Below are 22,486 nucleotides of genomic sequence, written 5' to 3' on the forward strand. Positions count from 1 at the left end.
GTCCTCTGGTAGTGCCCTGCCTAGTAAGATCCCTCCGTCCTCTGGTAGAGCCCTGTCGACAGGGATCCCGCCATCCTCTGCTAGAAGCCTGTCTAGGAGGATCCCTCTGTCCTCTGATAGAGCCCTGTCTTGGAGGATCCCTCCGTCCTCTGGTAGAGACCTGTCTAGGATGATCCCTCCATCCTCTGGTAGAGCCCTGTCTAGGAGAATCCCTCCATCTTCTGGTAGAGTCCTGTCTAGAGGGATCCCTCCTTCCTCTGGTTGAGCCCTGTCTAGCAGGATACCTCCATCTCCTGGTTGAGCCCTGTCTAGAGGGATCCCGCCATCCTCTGGTTGAGCCCTGTCTAGGAGGATCCCTCCGTCCTCTGGTAGAACCTTGTCTAGGAGGATCCCTCCATCCTCTGGTAGAGCCCTGTCTAGGAAGATCCCTCCATTTTCTGATAGAGCCCTGATCTAGGAAGATTCCTCCATTTTCTGATAGATACCGATCTAGGAGGATCCCTCCGTCCTCTGGTAGAGCCCTGTCTAGGTGGATCCCTCTGTCCTCTGGTAGAGCCCTGCCTAGTAAGATCCCGCCGTCCTCTGGTAGAGCCCTGTCGACAGGGATCCCGCCATCCTCTGCTAGAAGCCTGTCTAGGAGGATCTCTCTGTCCTCTGATAGAGCCCTGTCTAGGAGGATCCCTCCGTCCTCTGGTAGAGACCTGTCTAGGATGATCCCTCCATCCTCTGGTAGAGCCCTGTCTAGGAGAATCCCTCCATCTTCTGGTAGAGTCCTGTCTAGAGGGATCCCTCCTTCCTCTGGTTGAGCCCTGTCTAGCAGGATACCTCCATCTTCTGGTTGAGCCCTGTCTAGAGGGATCCCGCCATCCTCTGGTTGAGCCCTGTCTAGGAGGATCCCTCCGTCCTCTGGTAGAGCCTTGTCTAGGAGGATCCCTCCATCCTCTGGTAGAGCCCTGTCTAGGAGGATCCCTCCATCCTCTGGTAGAGCCCTGTCTAGGAGGATACAACTGTTCTTTGGAAGATCACTGTCTAGAGGGATCCCTCCATCTCTTGTAGACCCTGTCTAGGAGAATCCCTCCGTCCTCTGGTAGAGTCCTGTCTAGGAGGATTCCTCCAGTATCTGTTAGATCCCGGTCTAGTTGGATCACTCCATCTCTGGTTGAGCCCTGTCTAGAGAATCCCTCCATCCTCTGGTAGAGCCCTGTCTAGGACGATACAACTGTTCTTTTGGAAGATCACTGTCTAGAGGATCCTCCATCTCTTTGTAGACCCCTGTCTAGGATGATCCTCCGTCCTCTGGTAGAGTCCTGTCTAGGATGATCCCTCCAGTATCTGGTAGATCCCGGTCTAGTTGGATCACTCCGTCCTCTGGTAGATCCCTGTCTAGAGGGAGTCCTCCGTCCTCTGGTAGAGCCCTGTCTAGGTGGTTCCCTCCGTCCTTTGGTAGAGCCCTGTCTAGAGGGATCCCTCCGTCCTCTGGTAGAGCCCTGTCTAGGAGGATCCCTCCGTCCTCTGGTAGAGCCCTGTCTAGAGGGATCCCTCTGTCCTTTGGTAGATCCCTGTCTAGAGGGATCCCTCAATCTCTCGTAGAGCCCTGTCTAGGAGGATCCCTCCATCATCTGGTAGATCCCTGTCTAGAGGGATCCCTCCATCCTCTGGTAGAGCCCTGTCTAGAGGGATCCCTCCGTCCTCTGGTAGAGCCCTTTCTAGAGGGATCCATCCGTCCTCTGGTAGAGCCCTGTGTAGGAGGATCCCTCCGTACTCTGGTTGAGGCCTGTCTAGGAGGATTTGTCTGTCCTTTGGTAGAGCCCTGTTTAGGAGGATCCCTCCATCCACTGGTTGAGCCCTGTCTAGGATGATTCCTCCGTCCTCTGGTAGAGCCCTGTCTAGGAGGATCCCTCCCTCCTCCAGTTGAGCCCTGTCTAGGAGGATCTCTCCACCCTCTGGCAGAGCCCTGTCTAGGAGGATCTCTCCACCCTCTGGCAGAGCCCTGTCTAGGAGAATCTCTCCATCCTCCAGTAAAGCCCTGTCTAGGAGGATCTCTCCACCTTCTGGCAGAACCCTGTCTAGGAGGATACCTCCGTCCTCTGGTAGAGCCCTGTCTAGAGGGATCGATCTGTCCTCTGGTTGTATTCTGTTGATGTTAGTCGCTGACTCCTGCAACTGAACCGTAACATGAGTTATCTCAGAGTCTTCAGAGTGGTCTCTTTCTAAGACATGAGTTATCTTAGAGTCTTCAGAGTGGTCTCTTACTAAGATACTAAGATGTGATTCATCATCCACCCCTTTGTAATGGAGAGCCAGGGACATCACTCTGCGAGCAGAGGATTGTGGAAGTTGGAGTTTCTGATGGCGTATGCTCTGTGAGACTGGTTTCAGCTCTGTAGGTCTCACTGTAGATCACTGCCTCGAGCTCGACGTGGAGGTTGTGGATGACGTCATGGCTTTGTGCTTTCGAAGAGCCCCCGTTTGTTCTTGGAAGGATCCTGGCCAGTCTGGAATGCCTTCATCAGCTCCCGGACAGACATCGTCTCCTCCAGCCTCTCCGTCTGAGACCGAGGGGATTTCGGAGATCTGGGAAGCTTAGGAAGATCTGGCATCTGGGGCTCACCCGTCTCCTTAGTGATGGTGATGAAAGTTGTGTTCTGAGGACTGGCGCCTGTGTAGGCTTCGCTTACGGCCATCCTCCCCCTCTTCCTCTTCCTCAACCTTCTTTTGCAGAGCTCTCACTCTGTCCTTTATGGATCCGATTGGGCTTTCCACGACCAGGGGCGACACTGGTGGCTCCATGGCTGGGGTTGGTCCAGAAGGCACAGACCAAGTTTCAGACCCAGACCCAAGCCCAGACTCCCCAGTACGGTATCCCAATCCAGGGTTGCAGTCGGTTTTAACTCAGTCCGGGCCCCACTCCAGGTCCAGACCCAGACACCACTCCAGGCATAGACCTGGGGACGACTACAGGCTCAGACCCGGGAACCACTCCAGGCATAGACCTGGGAACGACTACAGGCTCAGACCCGGGAACCACTCCAGGCATAGACCTGGGAACCACTCCATGCTCAGACCCGGGAACCACTCCAGGCATCAGACCTGGGAACCACTCCAGGCATAGACCTGGGAACCAATACAGGCTCAGACCCGGGAACCACTCCAGGGCATAGACCTGGGAACCACTCCAGGCATAGACCTGGGAACCACTACAGGCTCAGACCCGGGAACCACTCCAGGCATAGACCTGGGAACGACTACAGGCTCAGACCCAGGAACCACTCCAGGCATAGACCCGGGAACCACTCCATGCTCAGACCCGGGAACCACTACAGGCTCAGACCCGGGAACCACTTCCTGCCTCGGCTCTCCCAGAACAACATCCCCATCAAGGGACTCCTCAGAGCTCATTCTCTCCAGCTCCCCCTCTGAACTGCTGCATCCAGAACGTTCCCTGTCCCTCAACTTCTTCCTGATCGGCTTTTTGATCTCCGGAGGATGGCGTTTGCCTTCCCGCTTCAGAACGACCTGATCTAATCTCTCCTGGACTATGATGTCCTGTAGTGGGAAACTGGTTACGCCAGATCTCTCTTCTAGGTGCTGGTTCACGCCTCCACTGAGGTGAGATACCACACCTGACATATCTCTAACCTCTTTGGTCATTGTGGAAGAGGTCTTCCTCTGAATGCTGACTTCTTTGTATTACCGGCTCCTGACCATCAGAGGAGTCATGGCTTTGGCTTTAGTCTGAGAGATAACCCACTCCTCGTCCTCCATTTTGGACATCTGCTGTACCTTCTCTTTGTTGTTTGTGAATGTAGTATCTCCCCCCTCGTAAATATCTCCAACCTTCTCCAGATCCTCTTTCACCTGTTCCATGATCTCAAACGGCTCCCGGGTTCTTCCTCCATCCCTGTCCTTCCTCCTCCTCTTCCTCCTCCTCCTCTTCCTCTATCCGAAGGGCTTGGGTGTTCAGTTTGCTCTGTCGTCAAGATGGCAGACATCTTGATGAGGTCGTGTTTCATATCGGAGACCTCTGAAAGGAGGTCAGGGCTGGCCAGCATGGCTGGGTCTAGCACCTGATTGGTCGGCAGCGTGTAAGTCTCTGTCGACTCTGTCTCGTCGTCTTCCATTTTGAAAAAAAAAAAGCAGGAAACCAAACCAAAAGGTGTAAAGAACATAAGGGGAGGATGGAGTGAAGGGAAGAGAAGACATCGGAAAAAAACTGTGGTCAGGGCAGAACATATCACAGTATATCTTCTGTTCAACACAGGGACAAGGGGGAAGCAGCTTGACAACGGGAGAGGAGTGGTGAGTTTTCCAGAGGAGCGGGGGACGGGAGATGGGGGAGGAGGGCAGCAACAGCAGAAGCGAAGCAAAACAGAAGAGAAACAGAACAGGACGGAGGAAAGATATGGGCAAGAAATAACCTGTCGATACATATTGGTGTGTTTGACTGCACATTCATACACATGACACAGGAAGTAGTCTAAACACAACAGGAAGTAGTCTAAACAAAACAGGAAGGTATACAAATAAAAATGGGCAGCGACCTGAATACCAGGGTTGGGGTCAATTCCATTTATATTCTAGACAATTCAGGAAGTATACTGAAACTCCAGTTCCTAATTCCAATTCTTTTCAATTTGCTTTACTTTCTGAATTGACTGTTTGAATTGAAATGGAATTGACCCCCAACCCCTGCTGAATATGGAACAAATGGGGAAGAAAACAGACTGGTTTCACACAAACAAAGATCTCAAGATTGTTTCTCAACATGAAGGGTTCATGTCCACTGACAAAAGCAAACGGGGAGAAAAGAGCAGAACGTTTCCCATGTTAACCACTGACAGCTAACTGTCAGGAATTCATAAGTAAATAGAAACAAATGGGGAGTAAAACTACATATAAATATATAAACCTCATGTAATCTTAATATATATAAATACATAAGCTATAGTTAATGTTGCAAATAAAATCTTATCAGTAAAACAATATATATATAAATATATAAATACATTTAGAAAACCTCATTTAAAATAAATATCAGTGATCGAGAAAAGTTAGAATAACATGCTAATGAATTGATAACAGAAAATATATCAAATAAATATCTAATGAATTGATAACAAAAATATATCAGTGATATAACAGGCTAATGAATTGATAACAGAAAATATATCAGTGATATAACAGGCTAATGAATTGATAACAGAAAACATATCAGTGATATAACATGCTAATGAATTGATAACAGAAAACATACCAGTGATATAACATGCTAATGAATTGATAACAGAAAATACATGATATCAGTGATATAATCATGCTAATGAATTGATAACAGAAAACATACCAGTGATTGAACATGCTAATGAATTGATAACAGAAAAGAAGAATGAGTGATAACACGCACATATACAGACAACAAACATATACAGTGACATACACAGACTAACAAACATATACAGACATACACAGACTAACAAACATGACCACCATGTATGTGTCAGTCAAGTTATTATCATGCAGAGCAAAGAAAGTGTTTAAACAACAATTAAAGTAAAATAAGGGAGTGATCGGAGACAGAAAATGAACTGAAAATTCCCATTATATGAATTCCTTCTTGAATTAATTCCATGCAACATAAATCTGGAATGAAATGATGTTCGTTTAACATATTGTCATAGTACAGTGTGTTTTCGTCAGTGTTTAAATACATTTAAATAACTGGAGGTTATATATTTACATTGGAAGTGCCATGGCAAATATATGTATTCTCAATTCATTCATACAGTATCTCAAACATTCATACAGTATTCTGGAATTCAAATGTATCTCAAGCATTCATACATATTGTCATTCATACAGTATCTCAAACATTCATACAGTATCTCAAACATTCATATAGTATCTCAAGGTTCATATAGTATCTCAAACATTCATACAGTATCTCAAGGCAAATATAGTATCTCAAGCATTCATACAGTATTCTCAAACATTCATATAGTATTCTCAAACATTCATACAGTATCTCAAGCATTCATACAGTATCTCAAACATTTATACAGTATCTCAAACATTTATACAGTATCTCAAGCATTCATATAGTATCTCAAACATTCATACAATATTCTTAAACATTCATACAGTATCTCAAACATTCATACAGTATCTCAAACATTCATACAGTATCTCAAGCATTCATACAGTATCTCAAACATTCATACAGTATCTCAAACATTCATACAGTATCTCAAACATTCATACAGTATTCTCAAACATTCATACAGGATCTCAAACATACATACAGTATCTCAAGCATTCATACAGTATCTCAAACATTCATACAGTATCTCAAACATTTATACAGTATCTCAAACATTTATACAGTATCTCAAGCATTCATATAGTATCTCAAACATTCATACAGTATCTCAAACATTCATACAGTAATGGATCAAGGATTCATACAGTATCTCAAACATTCATACAGTATCTCAAGGTATTAACTAGACAGTATCTCAGTAACATTCACTATAGTATAGTGGTCAGGAACACACAGGTAACTCAAGCATTCATACAGTATCTCAAGCATTCATACAGTAACTCAAGCGTTCATTCCCTTTGTATAGTGGTCCTAACTAGCGTGATGATATGATATTACTGATGATGATGGTGGAATGGGTATAACTAGACAAGGTGTTATGGTAGGAGGGTCAGAACAGAATGGGTCAACTAGAGGAAGGTGCACATATTAGCCATAGTATAGCGGCCAGAACACACAGGTAACTACACAAGGTGTTAGTAATGTCATATTACTATAGTATAGTGGTCAGGAACTCACAGGTAACTACACAAGGTGTTAGTAATATCATATTACTATAGTATAGTGGTCAGGAACACACAGGTAACTACACAAGGTGTTAGTAATATCATATTACTATAGTATAGTGGTCAAGGAACACACAGGTAACTACACAAGGTGTTACATATTACTATAGTATAGTGGTCAGGAACACACAGGTAACTACACACAGTTTTAGTAATACTATATTACACACAACGTGGCTAGTCAAGCGGCCATTGTTGTATGTTAAGCAATGCAAATCATTGGCCTGCGTACTGTAATTTTATCTGTTCTTCCTGGACTACAGGTAGTTATGAAGGTTAGTTCATGCAGAGGCTGTGTTTGTCATTACCAACAGATGTAATCATTTCTAAAAACAAATAAACTCAGCTTACATTTTTTGTCGCTCTTGTCACTCTGTAAGAAAGGAGGGTTCAATACAACACGTTGCCAAACAATCAGCGAATAAACATTAATCAGGTTTAAAAGTGTTTTAACATTTTATCAAATTTTAACAAGAAGAATGTTCTGAAAAGGTGCAGTTGGTTTACCTCGTCATCTGCGTCGAGGTCTGAATCAGACTCCTGAATAGGACACCAAGGAGAGAAATAAAGAAGGCATTCAGTCCAATCTGTTTTGGGACAGCGTTATTCACACTGAGTCAGATCTGTTTTGGGACAGCATTATTCACACTGAGTCAGATCTGTTTTGGGACAGCGTTATTCAGTAGGAGCCAGATCTGCAGCATTATTCACACTGAGTCAGATCTGTTTTGGGACAGCATTATTCATATTGAGACAGATCTGTTTTGGGACAGCATTATTCATATTGAGACAGATCTGTTTTGGGACAGCATTATTCATATTGAGACAGATCTGTTTTGGGACAGCATTATTCACACTGAGTCATATCTGTTTTGGGACAGCATTATTCACACTGAGTCAGATCTGTTTTGGGACAGCATTATTCACACTGAGTCAGATCTGTTTTGGGACAGCATTATTCATATTGAGACAGATCTGTTTTGGGACAGCGTTATTCACACTGAGTCAGATCTGTTTTGGGACAGCATTATTCATATTGAGACAGATCTGTTTTGGGACAGCATTATTCATATTGAGTCAGATCTGTTTTGGGACATATACACACTGGCGTTATTCATATTGAGACAGATCTGTTTTGGGACAGCGTTATTCACATTGAGTCAGATCTGTTTTGGGACAGCATTATTCACACTGAGTCAGATCTGTTTTGGGACAGCATTATTCATACTGAGACAGATCTTTTTGGGACAGCTTATTCACACTGAGTCAGATCTGTTTGGGACAGCATTATTCATATTGAGACAGATCTGTTTTGGGACAGATTATTCACACCAGATCAGATCTGTTTTGGGACAGCATTATTCACATTGACCAGATCTGTTTTGGAGACAGCATTATTCAGTATTGAGTAAGAAATCTGTTTGGGACAGCATTATTCACATTATCTGTTTTGACAGTACTCAAAGACTCATTTTGGAACAGCATTATTCACACTGATCAGATCTCATTTGGAACAGCATTATTCATTATATACCAGTCTGTTTATGATGACTCAAAAACATTAAAATTCATACTGATCCAGATCTGTTTTGGGACATTATCATTATTCATATTACATTCACATACCTCCAGGTGTGTTCAGCATTATCATTATTTAATGAGACAAATCATTAAAATACATACTGTCCAGTCCAGGTGTGTAGCATTATCATTATTTAATGTTAACACACATTGTGTCCAGTCCAGGTGTGTACTCAAATCTTATCATTATTTACAGTAACACACATTATATCCAGTCCAGATCTACTCAGCGTTAACACACATTTGTCAGTCCAGGTGTGTTCGGCATTATCATTATTTAATGTTAACACACATTGTAAATCCAGTCCAGGTGTGTCCAGGTGTCTTACCTTGCAGTAGGTGGGCAGCGTGATGTTCAGGTTGCAGATTGCCTTGTGGGTAAGACTACGGTAGGTGCTTGGGCTCCTTGGTGAAGGACAGTCTGCCACATGGCTCCTGAGCGAGTCACGAATCTGTCAATCAATACACCTTATATACAACCAATCAACCAATCAACCAATCACTGGAGACTCATGGAATCGGGTGAAGGTGGGAATAGCAGGAATGTGAAAAACATTCTGGTATAATATACATGTAAAAAACTTCATTAAAATAATATACATTACATACCAGTGTTTATGATGTACTCAAAACTCATTAAAATACATACTACATTATATACCAGTGTCTATGATGTACTCAAAACTCATTAAAATACATATTACATTACATACCAGTGTTTATGATGTACTCAAAACTCATTAAAATACATACTACATTACATACCAGTGTTTATGATGTACTCAAAACTCATTAAAATAAATACTACATTACATACCAGTGTTTATGATGTACTCAAAACTCATTAAAATAAATATTACATTACATACCAGTGTTTATGATGTACTCAAAACTCATTAAAATACATATTAAATTACATACCAGTGTCTATGATGCATTCAAAACTCATTAAAATACATATTAAATTATATACCAGTGTCTATGATGCATTCAAATCTCATTAAAATACATACTACATTACATACCAGTGTTTATGATGTACTCAAAACTCATTAAAATACATACTACATTACATACCAGTGTTTATGATGTACTCAAAACTCATTAAAATAAATATTACATTACATACCAGTGTTTATGATGTTCAAATCTCATTAAAATAAATCCTAAATTATATACCAGTGTCTACTCAAATTAAAATAGATATTAAATTACTCATTAAAATAAATACTATTAATTATATACCAGTGTCTATGATGTACTAAAAAAATCATATTAAAATACATACTACATTATATACCATAGTGTCTATGATGCATTCTCAAAAATACTCATTCTAAATACATTAAAATACATACTACATTATATACCAGTGTCCATGATGGATTCTAACTTATTAAAATAGATATTAAATTACATAAAATGTGTCTATGATGCATTCTAACTTATTAAAATACATATTAAATTATATACCAGTGTTTATGATGTATTCAAAACTCATTAAAATACATACTACATTATATACCAGTGTCTATGATGCATTCAAATCTCATTAAAATACATACTAAATTACATACCAGTGTCTATGATGTATTCTAACTTATTAAAATAGATATTAAATTACATAAAATGTGTCTATGATGTATTCTAACTTATTAAAATATATATATACATGATATACCAGTGTCTATGATGCATTCTAACTTATTAAAATAGATATTAAATTACATAAAATGTGTCTATGATGTATTCTAACTTATTAAAATATATATATAACATGATATACCAGTGTCTATGATGCATTCTAACTTATTAAAATAGATATTAAATTACATACCAGTGTATCTGATGCATTATAACTTTTTAAAATATATATTACATGATATACCAGTGTCTCTGATGCATTCTAAACTATATACCAGTGTCACTGTTTCCCAGTGTAGAAGTCCATTCAGAACTAAAACAAACAACTACGTCACACTCTCCCAGGTAGAAGAAGTCCATTCAGAACTAATACAAAGTGGACAACTACGTCACACTTTCCCAGCGTAGAAGAAGTCCATTCAGAACTAATACAAAGTGGACAACTACGTCACACTCTCCCAGCGTAGAAGAAGTCCAATCAGAACTAAAACAAAGTCAACTACGTCACAAGCGTAGAAGTCCAGAACTTAAACAAAGTGGACAACTACGTCACACTCTCCCAGTGTAGAAGAAGTCCATTCAGAACTAAAACTAAGTGGACAACTACGTCACACTCTCCCAGTCGTAGAAGAAGTCCATTCAGAACTAAAACAAAGTGGACAACTACGTCGCACTCTCCCAATGTAGAAGAAGTCCAATCAGAACTAAAACAAAGTGGACAACTACGTCACACTCTCCCAGCGTAGAAGAAGTCCATTCAGAACTAAACAAAGTGGACAACTATTCAGACCATTCAAAAAAACAAAGTGGACAACTACGTCACACTCTGCCAGCGTAGAATAAGTCTATTCAGACCTAAAACTAAGTGGACAACTACGTCCACTGCAGCGTAGAATAAGTCTATTCAGACCTAAAACAAAGTGGACAACTACGTCACACTCTCCCGTGTAGAAGAAGTCCATTCAGAACTAAAACAAAACTACGTCACACTCTCCCGTCGTAGAAGAAGTCAATCAGAACTAAAACAAAGTGGACAACACTCTCCCAGCGTAGAAGTCCATTCAGAACTAAAACAAAGTGGACAACTACATCACACTCTCCCAGCGTGGAAGAAGTCCATTCAGAACTAAAACAAACTGGACAACTACGTCACACTCTCCCAGCGTAGAAGAAGTCCATTCAGAACTAAAACAAAGTGGACAACTACGTCACACTCTCCCAGCGTAAGTCCATTCAGACCTAAAACAAAGTGGACAACACTCTCCCAGCGTAGAAGAAGTCCATTCAGAATTAAAACAAAGTGGACAACTACGTCACACTCTGCCAGCGTAGAATAAGTCTATTCAGACCTAAAACTAAGTGGACAACTACGTCACACTCTCCCAGCGTAGAAGAAGTCCATTCAGAACTAAAACAAAGTGGACAACTACGTCACACTCTGAATAAGTCCATTCAGAAACTAAAACAAAGTGGACAACTACGTCACACTCCCAGCGTAGAAGAAGTCCATTCAGAACTAAAACTAAGTGGACAACTACGTCACACTCTCCCAGCGTAGAAGAAGTCCATTCAGAACTAAAACAAAGTGGACAACTACGTCACACTCTCCCGTAGTCGTAGAACTAAAACTAAGTCCAATCAGAAACTAAAACAAAGTGGACAACTATGTCACACTCTCCCAGCGTAGAAGAAGTCCATTCAGAACTAAAACAAAGTGGACAACTACGTCACACTCTGCCAGCGTAGAAGAAGTCTATTCAGAACTAAAACAAAGTGGACAACTACGTCACACTCTCCCAGCGTAGAATAAGTCCATTCACTCAAAGTGGACAACCATTGTAGAAGAAGTCCAATCAGAACTAAAACAAAGTGGACAACTACGTCAACTCTCCCAGCGTAGAAGTCCAGAACTAAAACAAAGTGGACAACTAACACTCTGCCAGCGTACAATAAGTCTATTCAGACCTAAAACTAAGTGGACAACTACGTCACACTCTCCCAGCGTAGAAGAAGTCCAGTAATGGAGTGTTACCTTGATGAAGAGTGCGAGACGGTTTTTTCTTTGAATGCGTAGAAGCTGAAGACGTGATGCTGTCCACTCTTGGTCAGAGGAACCAGGTTCCCAAAACAGTCTGCAAAGATAGGCTTCCTTCCAATACCTATAGTAGGGACAGACAGACAGACAGACAGACAGACAGACAGACAGACAGGGTCAGACACCAATACCCCCCACAGACCTCTAGATCTCTCTAGGAACAGACAGACAGGGTCAGACACCACTCACCTCTACCCCTCTCCCTCCTCCCTCACTCTCCCCTCTACTCCCTCTCCCTCCTCCCCTCCTCCTCTCTCCCCCTCTACTCCCTCTCACTCTCCCCCTACTCCCCCCTCCCCTCCCCACCCCTCTGTGAATTTCTCTGCATTTCCAGATCCCTTCCCCCCCCCCTCTCCCCTCCTCCCCCCTCTCCCTCTCCTCCTTCCCCCACCACTCACCCCCTCCCCTCCTCTCCTCCCTCTCCCCTCCCCCACCCCCTCTCCCTTCACCTCCCCTCCCTCCTCCCCCCTCTCCTCCTTCCTCTCCTCCTCTCCCCCTCCTCTCCTCCCTCCCCTCCCCCTCCCCATTCTCCTCTCCTCCTTCCCCCACCACTCACCTCTCACCCTCTCCCCCCTCCCCCTCCCCTCCTCTCCCCCTCCCCATTCTCCTCCCCCCTCTCCCTCCCCTTGCCCCCCATTCCTCTCCCCCTCCCCCCCTCCCCCCCTCCTCCCCCCTCTCCCCCCCTCTCCTCCTCCCCCTCCCCCTCCCCCTCCCCCTCTCCTCCCTCCCCCTCCCCCTCCCCCTCCCCCTCCCCCTTCCCCCTCCCCCTCCCCCCCCTCCCCCCTCCCCTCCCTCCCCTCCCCCTCCCCCTCCTCCCCATTCTCCTCCCCTCTCCCTCTCCCCCCCCCCCCCCTCCTCTCCTCCTCCCCCTCCTCTCCCTCCCCCTCTCCCCCCCCTCCCCCTCCTCTCCTTCTCCCCTCCCTCCCCTCGTCTCTACTCCCCTCTCCACCTCTGTGAAGTTCTCTTGCTGTTCCAGTGTCTTGTCCATCTTGTCCTCCCCGTCATGCAGAAGCAGCGGAGCCGGGCCTCGATGGGGTCCAGCGTCTTGGCGAAGATGACGAACTTGGCCATGTAGGGGACACAGATGATCTCTCTGTACAGCTGGGTAGAGAAACCCACAGCCTCCTGGGTCTGACGACAGTCTATCAGCCAGAACCTACAGCGCAACGGAGGGGGGTGATCAATAATTCATCAATTGATAGATTCATCAATCAATCAATAGACCAATCTGTCAGTCAGTCTATCAGCCAGAACCTACAGCGCACTGGAGGGGGGTGATCAATAATTAATCAATTGATAGATTCATCAATCAATCAATAGATCAACCAATCTGTCAGTCAGTCTATCAGCCAGAACCTACAGCGACCGGAGGGGGGAGATCAATAATCAATTGATAGATCATCAATCAATCAATAGATCAACCAATCTGTCAGTCAGTCATCAGGATGTAACAATCAACCTCAAGTCAATCAGTCTATCCGATGAAGAATCAATCATTCCATCAGTTAATTAATCAGAAAGAGTAGGATGTTTACACTAGAATGTCAAAAACAACAGACAGATGAAAACATACCAGTTTCACACATTACCTTGCTGACACGTTGGTGGTGAAGGACACACATTGGTTGATGAAGGTGAGGGGGGTGGAGCCAGTGATGTCCTCCCATTGGGCAGGAGTGGTTCCACCTAGAAACACACATCAGGATGGAACTCTGGTAAATATATTCGACATATTAATGTGGGTGGACTGAAACCAGGCTTTGATGAATAGCAAGAAGGTAAACATGACGACTCAAAATCAATCATTCAGTCAGTTAGTTAATCAACCAACCAACCAACCAATCAAACAACCAATTCAAACAACCACTCAATGGGCCAAACAATCAATCAATCAAACAGCCAATCAAACAACCAATTCAAACAACCAATCAATGGGCCAAACAATCAATCAATCAAACAGCCAATCAAACAAACAAATCAAACAACCAATCAATGGGCCAAACAATCAATCAATCAAACAGCCAATCAAACAACCAATCAATGGGCCAAACAATCAATCAATGGGCCAAAAACAACCAATTCAATCAAACAGCCAATGGGTCCAAACAATCAATCAATCAAAGCCAATCAAACAAACAAATCAAACAACCAATCAATGGGCCAAGCGTCAATCAATCAAACAGCCAATCAAACCACCAATCAAAAGTAGTGGCCCCAGCCAACTCAAAAGTCAAACTTTTCACAACCAATCAATGGGCCAAAATGGGATATCATATTTAAACAGCCAATCAATCAATCAAACAACCAATCAAACAACCAATCAAAAAACCAATCAATCAAACAGCCAATCAAACAAACAATCAATCCAAACAATCAATCAATCAAACAGCCAATCAAACAATCAGCTAATCAACCAATCAACAGTCATTTCCTACGCACCAGTGATGCTGCAGAGCAGACGCAGAGTGGGCGTGTCCCCTCCAAACACGTTGCCTGTCCCGTCATTGGTCGAGCTTTTGGGGACAGGGATCGTCATGGTGATTGGCTTGTGGAACTTCCGCCTCCTGGGCTCCAAGGTAACGATGGGGCTAAAAGTAGCTTTGTTACCGAATCCTCTTCACCAGGTCTACGCTGATTGGCTGGGCCTAGGAGGAAGTGGACAAGAGTTAGGAAGTAGAAACAAATGAACTTGAAAGTGTTCAGTTTGTCGTTACCAAATCAATTTTTGTTGGGCCGAAGACCAACTTGAAAAAGCTACACACACAGACCCCCCCCCCCCCCTCCCTACCTGAAGTCCAACCCTGATCTTCTTAGTGAGAGCCCCCTCTGGGAACACAGCCTGGACCTGAGGGACCAGAGTACTACTCAACACCGCTCCCTCGGGACCAATCAGTTGGCTGTCCTGCTTGATGCGCGACACCACCGCAAAGTATTGTGGGAAGTCCCTGGTGACGATACGGCAGATCCTCTTCTTCTCCAGCTCCTCAGGAGAGTCCAGCTCTGGAGGACCAACCAATGGGAGGACCGGGGGAAACAGGGTCAGATGATACACAAGGACCAATCAGACTGAGCAGTCGGAACTAAATGATTCCTAATCTTTGGTGAAAGAATAAGGTACAACGTTGGTGGCTTGGTCCTCCCTCCACCCTTTCTCACCCATCTCATCCCCCCGTCCACCGCCCTCCCCTTCCTTTGCCTTCTCCCTCCCCCCATCCAGCTCTCCCCCGTACCACACCTCCCCACTCATCCCCCCGTCCCACTCCTCCCTCCACCCTTTCTCACCCATCTCATCCCCCCCGTCCACTCCCTGCCCTCCCTTCCTTTGCCTCCTCCCTCCCCTCCCCTCACCCTCTCTCACCCATCACATCCCCCGTCCACTCCCTGCCCTCCCTTCCTTGCCTCCTCCCTGCTCCTCCCTCCACCCTTTCTCACCCATCACATCCCCCATCCACTCCCTGCCCTCCCTTCCTTTGCCTTCTCCCTGCTCCTCCCTCCACCCTTTCTCACCCATCTCATCCCTCCCACTTCCTCCCCTGCCCTCCCTTCCTTGCCTTCTCCCTGCTCCTCCCTCCACCCTTTCTCACCCATCTCATCCCCCGTCCACTCCCTGCCCTCCCTTCCTTTGCCTTCTCCCTCCCCATCCAGCTCTTCCCCCATCTCATCCCTCCCCACTCCCTGCCCCCTTCCTTTGCCTCCTCCCTGCCTCCTCCCTCCACCCTTTCTCACCCATCACATCCCCGCGTCCACTCCATGCCCTCCCTTCCTTGCCTTCTCCCCTCCCCATCCAGCTCTCCCCCGTACCACACCCTCCCCACCCCCGTCTCCCCGTCCCTCATGCCTCCTCCCTCCACCCTTTCTCACCCATCACATCCCCCCGTCCACTCCCCGCCCTCCCTTCCTTTGCCTCCTCCGTGCTCCTCTCTCCACCCTTTCTCACCCATCTCATCCCCCCCACGTCCCCCCCTCCCCTGCCTCCTCCCCATCCCTTGCCTTCTCCCCGTCCAGCTCTCCCCCCACACCTCTCCCCGTCCCTCCCCGTCTCCCCTCCCTCCCGTCTCCCCCTCGTCCATGCCATTCAGTATTTGGTTGAGTTCCTCCTCAGTGTGTTCACAGTGATGTTCCCTCCAGCTCTCCCCCATCTCACTCCTCAGAATCACCAGCTCCCGCTCCGTGCCCCGCAGGGCCGCGAAGTGAGGGATCTCCACAATCACCGGCCTGGTGGGTCAGAGGTCAGAGGTCAGGGGTTAGAGGGTAAAGGTCGTGGTGACAGGAGGACGAATTCCATGGGAAGAACACAAAACATCAGAAGATGAGGGACAAAGAAATCCTGGAGAAATTCAAGCAAACAGAAGGATATGATATTTTGATGATGATGATGAGGAGGAGGAGGAGGAGGAGGAGGAGGAGGAGGAGGAGGAGGAGGAGGGTCAGGTGGCATACTATTCCGAACATAGAAAAATCACAACATTACAATATGAGGAGGAAAAATCATGGGAGGTAATGGGATACAACTGGAACTGATTCAGACTGTAATTCTCAGCAACACAACAACACTGTAACTCAAATGTGGAGAGGGCCGGGGAGAAGATATGATGAGACCAGGGTGTATATGGGCTGGCTGGGTGGGTGGAGGAGTATACCCCAGGAACTTGGTGGCTAGAGGCCCCAGCTGTAGTGTTTGAGTTACCCCAGGAACTTGGTGACAGGAGGCACCAGCTGTAGTGTTTTAGTTAACCCAGGAACTTGGTGCCAGGAGGCGCCAGCTGTAGTGATTTAGTTACCCCAGGAACTTGGTGCCTGGAGGCCCCAGCTGTAGTGTGTGAGTTACCCCAGGAACTTGGTGGCTAGAGGCCCCAGCTGTAGTGTGTGAGTTACCCCAGGAACTTGGTGCCAGGAGGCGCCAGCTGTAGTGTGTGAGTTACCCCAGGAACTTGGTGCCAAGAGGCCCCAGCTGTAGTGTGAGTTACCCCAGGAACTTGGTGGCTAGGAGGCCCCAGCTGTAGTGTGTGAGTTACCCCAGGAACTTGGTGCCTGGAGGCCCCAGCTGTAGTGTGTGAGTTACCCCAGGAACTTGGTGCCAGGAGGCCCCAGCTGTAGTGTGTGAGTTACCCCAGGAACTTGGTGCCTGGAGGCCCCAGCTGTAGTGTGTGAGTTACCCCAGGAACTTGGTGCCAGGAGGCGCCAGCTGTAGTGTGTGAGTTACCCCAGGAACTTGGTGCCTGGAGGACCCAGCTGTAGTGTGTGAGTTACCCCAGGAACTTGGTGCCAGGAGGCCCCAGCTGTAGTGTGAGTTACCCCAGGAACTTGGTGCCTGGAGGCCCCAGCTGTAGTGTGAGTTACCCCAGGAACTTGGTGCCTGGAGGACCCAGCTGTAGTGTGTGAGTTACCCCAGGAACTTGGTGCCAGGAGGCCCCAGCTGTAGTGTGTGAGTTACCCCAGGAACTTGGTGCCTGGAGGCCCCAGCTGTAGTGTGTGAGTTACCCCAGGAACTTGGTGCCAGGAGGCCCCAGCTGTAGTGTGTGAGTTACCCCAGGAACTTGGTGCCAGGAGGCCCCAGCTGTAGTGTGTGAGTTACCCCAGGAACTTGGTGCCAGGAGGCCCCAGCTGTAGTGTGTGAGTTACCCCAGGAACTTGGTGCCAGGAGGCCCCAGCTGTAGTGTGTGAGTTACCCCAGGAACTTGGTGCCAGGGAGGCCCCAGCTGTAGTATCCTGCTGACAGACTCTCTCCCTCGTTGGAGAGGGGGTGGGGCCGTGGGGAGGAGCTTACTGATCCATTACGCAGCACGGGGGGAGAAGAGAACGTCAACACACACACACACACGCAAGGACGTACACACATTACACACACACACACATGAACGAGCACACGTACACACTCTCGCTCTCTCTCGTCCACACTCCCCCCTCCCTCTCTCCGTCTTACCCGAGGAACTGTGTCCCGGTGGGGCCGACCTCGATGATACGTCCTGCCAGCCCCCCCCCTCCACCATGGGGGCATGGACGCCAGGCGGTGCCTCTTCACCAGGCGGCACGTCACCCGCGTCGGAGCGGAACACTTCCTGGGCGGCACGATGATGCGCAGCCCGTTGTGACGGCAACCACGCATGGCCCCACCCCTGGCGTCCACCATGAAACTGACCAGGAAGCTGAGGGGAGAGGAGGAGAGGAGGGAGAGGGGAAAGGGGAGAAGAGAGGAGATGACATAGGGAAGGGGAGAGGAGATGGGGTGGGGAAGGGGTGATGGAGATGGAGAGGGAGTAGGGAAGGGGAGAGGAGAGGGAGTAGGGATGGGGAGAGGGAGAAGGAGTAGGGAAGGGGTGAGCAGAGGGAGAGGGAGTAGGGAAGGGGTGAGGAGAGGGAGTAGGAAGGGGGAGAGGAGAGGGAGTAGGGAAGGGGAGAGGGAGAGGAGAGGGAGTAGGGAAGAGGGAGGGGAGAGGAGAGGGAGTAGGGAAGGGGTGAGGAGAAGGAGAGGGAGAGGGAAGGGGGAGAGGGAGAGGGAGTAGGGAAGGGGTGAGGAGAGGGAGTAGGGGGAAGGGGGTGAGGGGAGAGGAGGGGAGTAGGGAAGGGGGTGAGGGGGAGAGGAGAGGGAGTAGGGAAGGGGGAGGAGAGGAGAGGGTAAGGAAGGGGAGAGGAGAGGGAGTAGGGAAGGGGGTGAGGAGAGGGGAGAGGGAGGAGGGAGTAGGGAAGGGGTGGGAGGGAGAGGGAAGGGAGTAGGGAAGGGGTTGAGGAGAGGGGTAGGGAAGGGAGGAGAGGAGAGGAGAGGGAGTAGGGAAGGGGGTGATGAGATAGATAGGAGTAGGGAAGGGGAGAGGAGAGGGAGTAGGGAAGGGAGAGGAGAGGTAGAGGGAGTAGGGAAGGGGAGAGGAGAGGGAGAGGGAATAGTGAAGGGGAGAGGAGAGTGAGAGGGAGTAGGGAAGGGGGTGAGGAGAGGAGAGGGAAGGGGGAAGGGGGTGAGGAGAGGAGAGGGAGAGGAAGAGGGAGTAGGGAAGGGGTAAGGAGAGGGAGAGGGAGGGGAAGAGGTGAGGAGAGGAGAGGAGTAGAGAAGGGGTGGGGAGGAGAGGGAGAGGGGAAGGGGAGGGAGGGAGGAGTGGGAAAGGGAGAGGAGATGACATAGGGAAGGGGTGAGGAGAGGAGAGGGAGAGGGAGTAAGGAAGGGGAGAGAAGAGGGAGAGGTGTGGAGGGAGAGGGAGGAGGGGAAACGGGGGAGAAGGGGTTAAATGGTTGATCTGTGAAAGGGTTTGTTTCCACCATTTCTTGCATAATTTTACAGACATTAAAAGATCTCACCATGTGGAACGAACAAATGATCTGTCGGCATTTATACAACGATACCAAAACTTTCCATCGTGAGTTTTTTATTTTATTTTATGCGGTATGACTTTACTCGCATAAAAACTGTGGATGGAAACAGTGGTTAGTGACATTGTTGCGAAGTGAGAAACAGGCCGTATATAAAGTCCGAGCTCTATCATGTTCCTCAATGAATTCAGCGCATTTCAGCAGTACACCTCCGATATTTGGCAAAATCGAGTGAATGATTATACAGGTAGTTCATCAGCTCATGAATAACGTGGAGACGAAGACCGGGAAATAGTTTAAATATCAAGGTTTTTTAAACAGGGAAAATATCCATATCTGCACTCGTACCGTTTGTTGATCACACGTTCTCTACCGAAGCTCTCCTATGGGGAGGCAATACGAGACATCACTGAGCATCAGGGTGAATTCTATAGTGCTATTTTGACTTGCATAGGCAACAGATGTTCTTTGACAATGCAACCTGGGATTACAGAATAAAATTAGGAATTTTCATGCCAGGCAGGAGTCAGGATTTAGTGGTTTCAGTGGGATTGGGACTGGACAGGATAACAGCATAGGTTCCAGAGGACAGGAGAAGATACAACTGTCACTCATGCCTCTCTGAATTGTTAACGAACATCTCGCCTCTGACAGAGATGCCTATGTAGTCAATTGTTAACGGACTTCTTGTCTCGGACAGAGATGCCTATGTAGTGAATTGTTAACGAACTTCTTGTCTCGGACAGAGATGCCTATGTAGTGAATTGTTAACGAACGTCTTGTCTCGGACAGAGATGCCTATGTAGTGAATTGTTAATGAACTTCTTGTCTCGGACAGAGATGCCTATGTAGTGAATTGTTAACGAACGTCTTGTCTCTGACAGAGATGCCTATGTAGTGAATTGTTAACAAACTTCTTGTCTCTGACAGAGATGCCTATGTAGTGAGATGTTAACAAACTTCTTGTCTCGGACAGAGATGCCTATGTAGTGAATTGTTAATGAACTTCTTGTCTCGGACAGAGATGCCTATGTAGTGAATTGTTAACGAACGTCTTGTCTCGGACAGAGATGCCTATGTAGTGAATTGCTATTCACTTCCATTCCATTCTATTCACTTCCATTCCATTCTACTTCCATTCTACTCACTTCCATTCTATTCACTTCCATTCTACTCACTTCCATTCCATTCCATTATATTCACTTCCATTCCATTCTATTCACTTCCATTCTATTCTATTCACTTCCATTCCATTCTATTCACTTCCATTCCATTCTATTCACTTCCATTCCATTCTATTCACTTCCATTCTATTCACTTGCATTCTATTCACTTGCATTCTATTCACTTCCATTATATTCACTTCCATTCCATTCTATTCACTTCCATTCCATTCTATTCACTTCCATTCTACTCACTTCCATTCCATTCTATTCACTTCCATTCTACTCACTTCAATTCCATTCTATTCACTTCCATTCTATTCACTTCCATTCTATTCACTTCCATTCTATTCACTTCCAATCCATTCACTTCTATTCTATTAACTTCCATTCCATTCCATTCACTTCCATTCCATTCCATTCACTTCCATTCCATTCCATTCACTTCCATTCCATTCACTTCCATTCACTTCCATTCCATTCTATTCACTTCCATTCACTTCCATTCCATTCTATTCACTTCCATTCACTTCCATTCCATTCTATTCACTTCTATTCCATTCTATTCACTTCCATTCCATTCTATTCACTTCCATTCCATTCTATTCACTTCCATTACATTCTATTCACTTCTATTCTATTCACTTCACTTCCATTCCATTCTATTCACTTCCATTATATTATCTTCCATTCCATTCTATTCACTTCTATTCTATTCACTTCCATTCCATTCTATTCACTTCCATTATATTATCTTCCATTCCATTCTATTCACTTCCATTCCATTCTATTCATTTCCATTCTATTCACTTCCATTCCATGCTATTCACTTCCATTATATTCACTTCCATTCCATTCTATTCACTTCTATTCCATTCTATTCACTTCCATTCCATTCTATTCACTTCCATTCCATTCTACTCACTTCCATTCCATTCTATTCACTTCCATTCCATTCTATTCACTTCTATTCCATTCTATTCACTTCCATTCCATTCTATTCACTTCCATTCCATTCTATTCACTTCCATTCTATTAACTTGCATTATATTCACTTCCATTCCATTCTATTCACTTCCATTCCATTCTACTCACTTCCATTCCATTCTATTCACTTCCATTCCATTCTATTCACTTCCATTATATTCACTTCCATTATATTCACTTCCATTCCATTCTATTCTATTCACTTCCATTCCATTCTATTCACTTCCATTCCATTCTATTCACTTCCATTCCATTCTATTCACTTCCATTCTATTCACTTGCATTCTATTCACTTCCATTCCATTCTATTCACTTGCATTCTATTCACTTCCAATCCATTCTACTCACTTCCATTCCATTCTATTCACTTCCATTCCATTCTATTCACTTCCATTCTATTCACTTGCATTCTATTCACTTACATTCTATTCACTTCCATTCCATTCTATTCACTTCCATTCCATTCTACTCACTTCCATTCCATTCTATTCACTTCCATTCATTCTATTCACTTCCATTCTATTCACTTGCATTCTATTCACTTCCATTCCATTCTATTCTCTTCCATTCTATTCACTTGCATTCTATTCACTTCCATTCCATTCTATTCACTTCCATTCCATTCTATTCACTTCCATTTCATTATATTCACTTCCGTTCCATTCTATTCACTTCCATTCCATTCTATTCATTTCCATTCCATTCTATTCACTTCCATTCCATCCTACTCACTTCCATTCCATTCTATTCACTTCCATTCCATTCTATTCACTTCCGTTCCATTCTATTCACTTCCATTCCATCCTACTCACTTCCATTCCATTCTATTCACTTC

At 45.9% G+C, this 22,486-nt stretch overlaps 1 pseudogene; it reads right to left on the bottom strand.

The window, feature by feature from the left end:
- Positions 1-22,486, bottom strand: part of LOC135536408 (ankyrin-2-like) — a 117,616-nt pseudogene that overhangs the window by 76,803 nt on the left and 18,327 nt on the right.

Source organism: Oncorhynchus masou, unplaced genomic scaffold, assembly GCF_036934945.1.
Source record: "Oncorhynchus masou masou isolate Uvic2021 unplaced genomic scaffold, UVic_Omas_1.1 unplaced_scaffold_614, whole genome shotgun sequence".
Taxonomy (NCBI): Eukaryota; Metazoa; Chordata; class Actinopteri; order Salmoniformes; family Salmonidae; genus Oncorhynchus; species Oncorhynchus masou.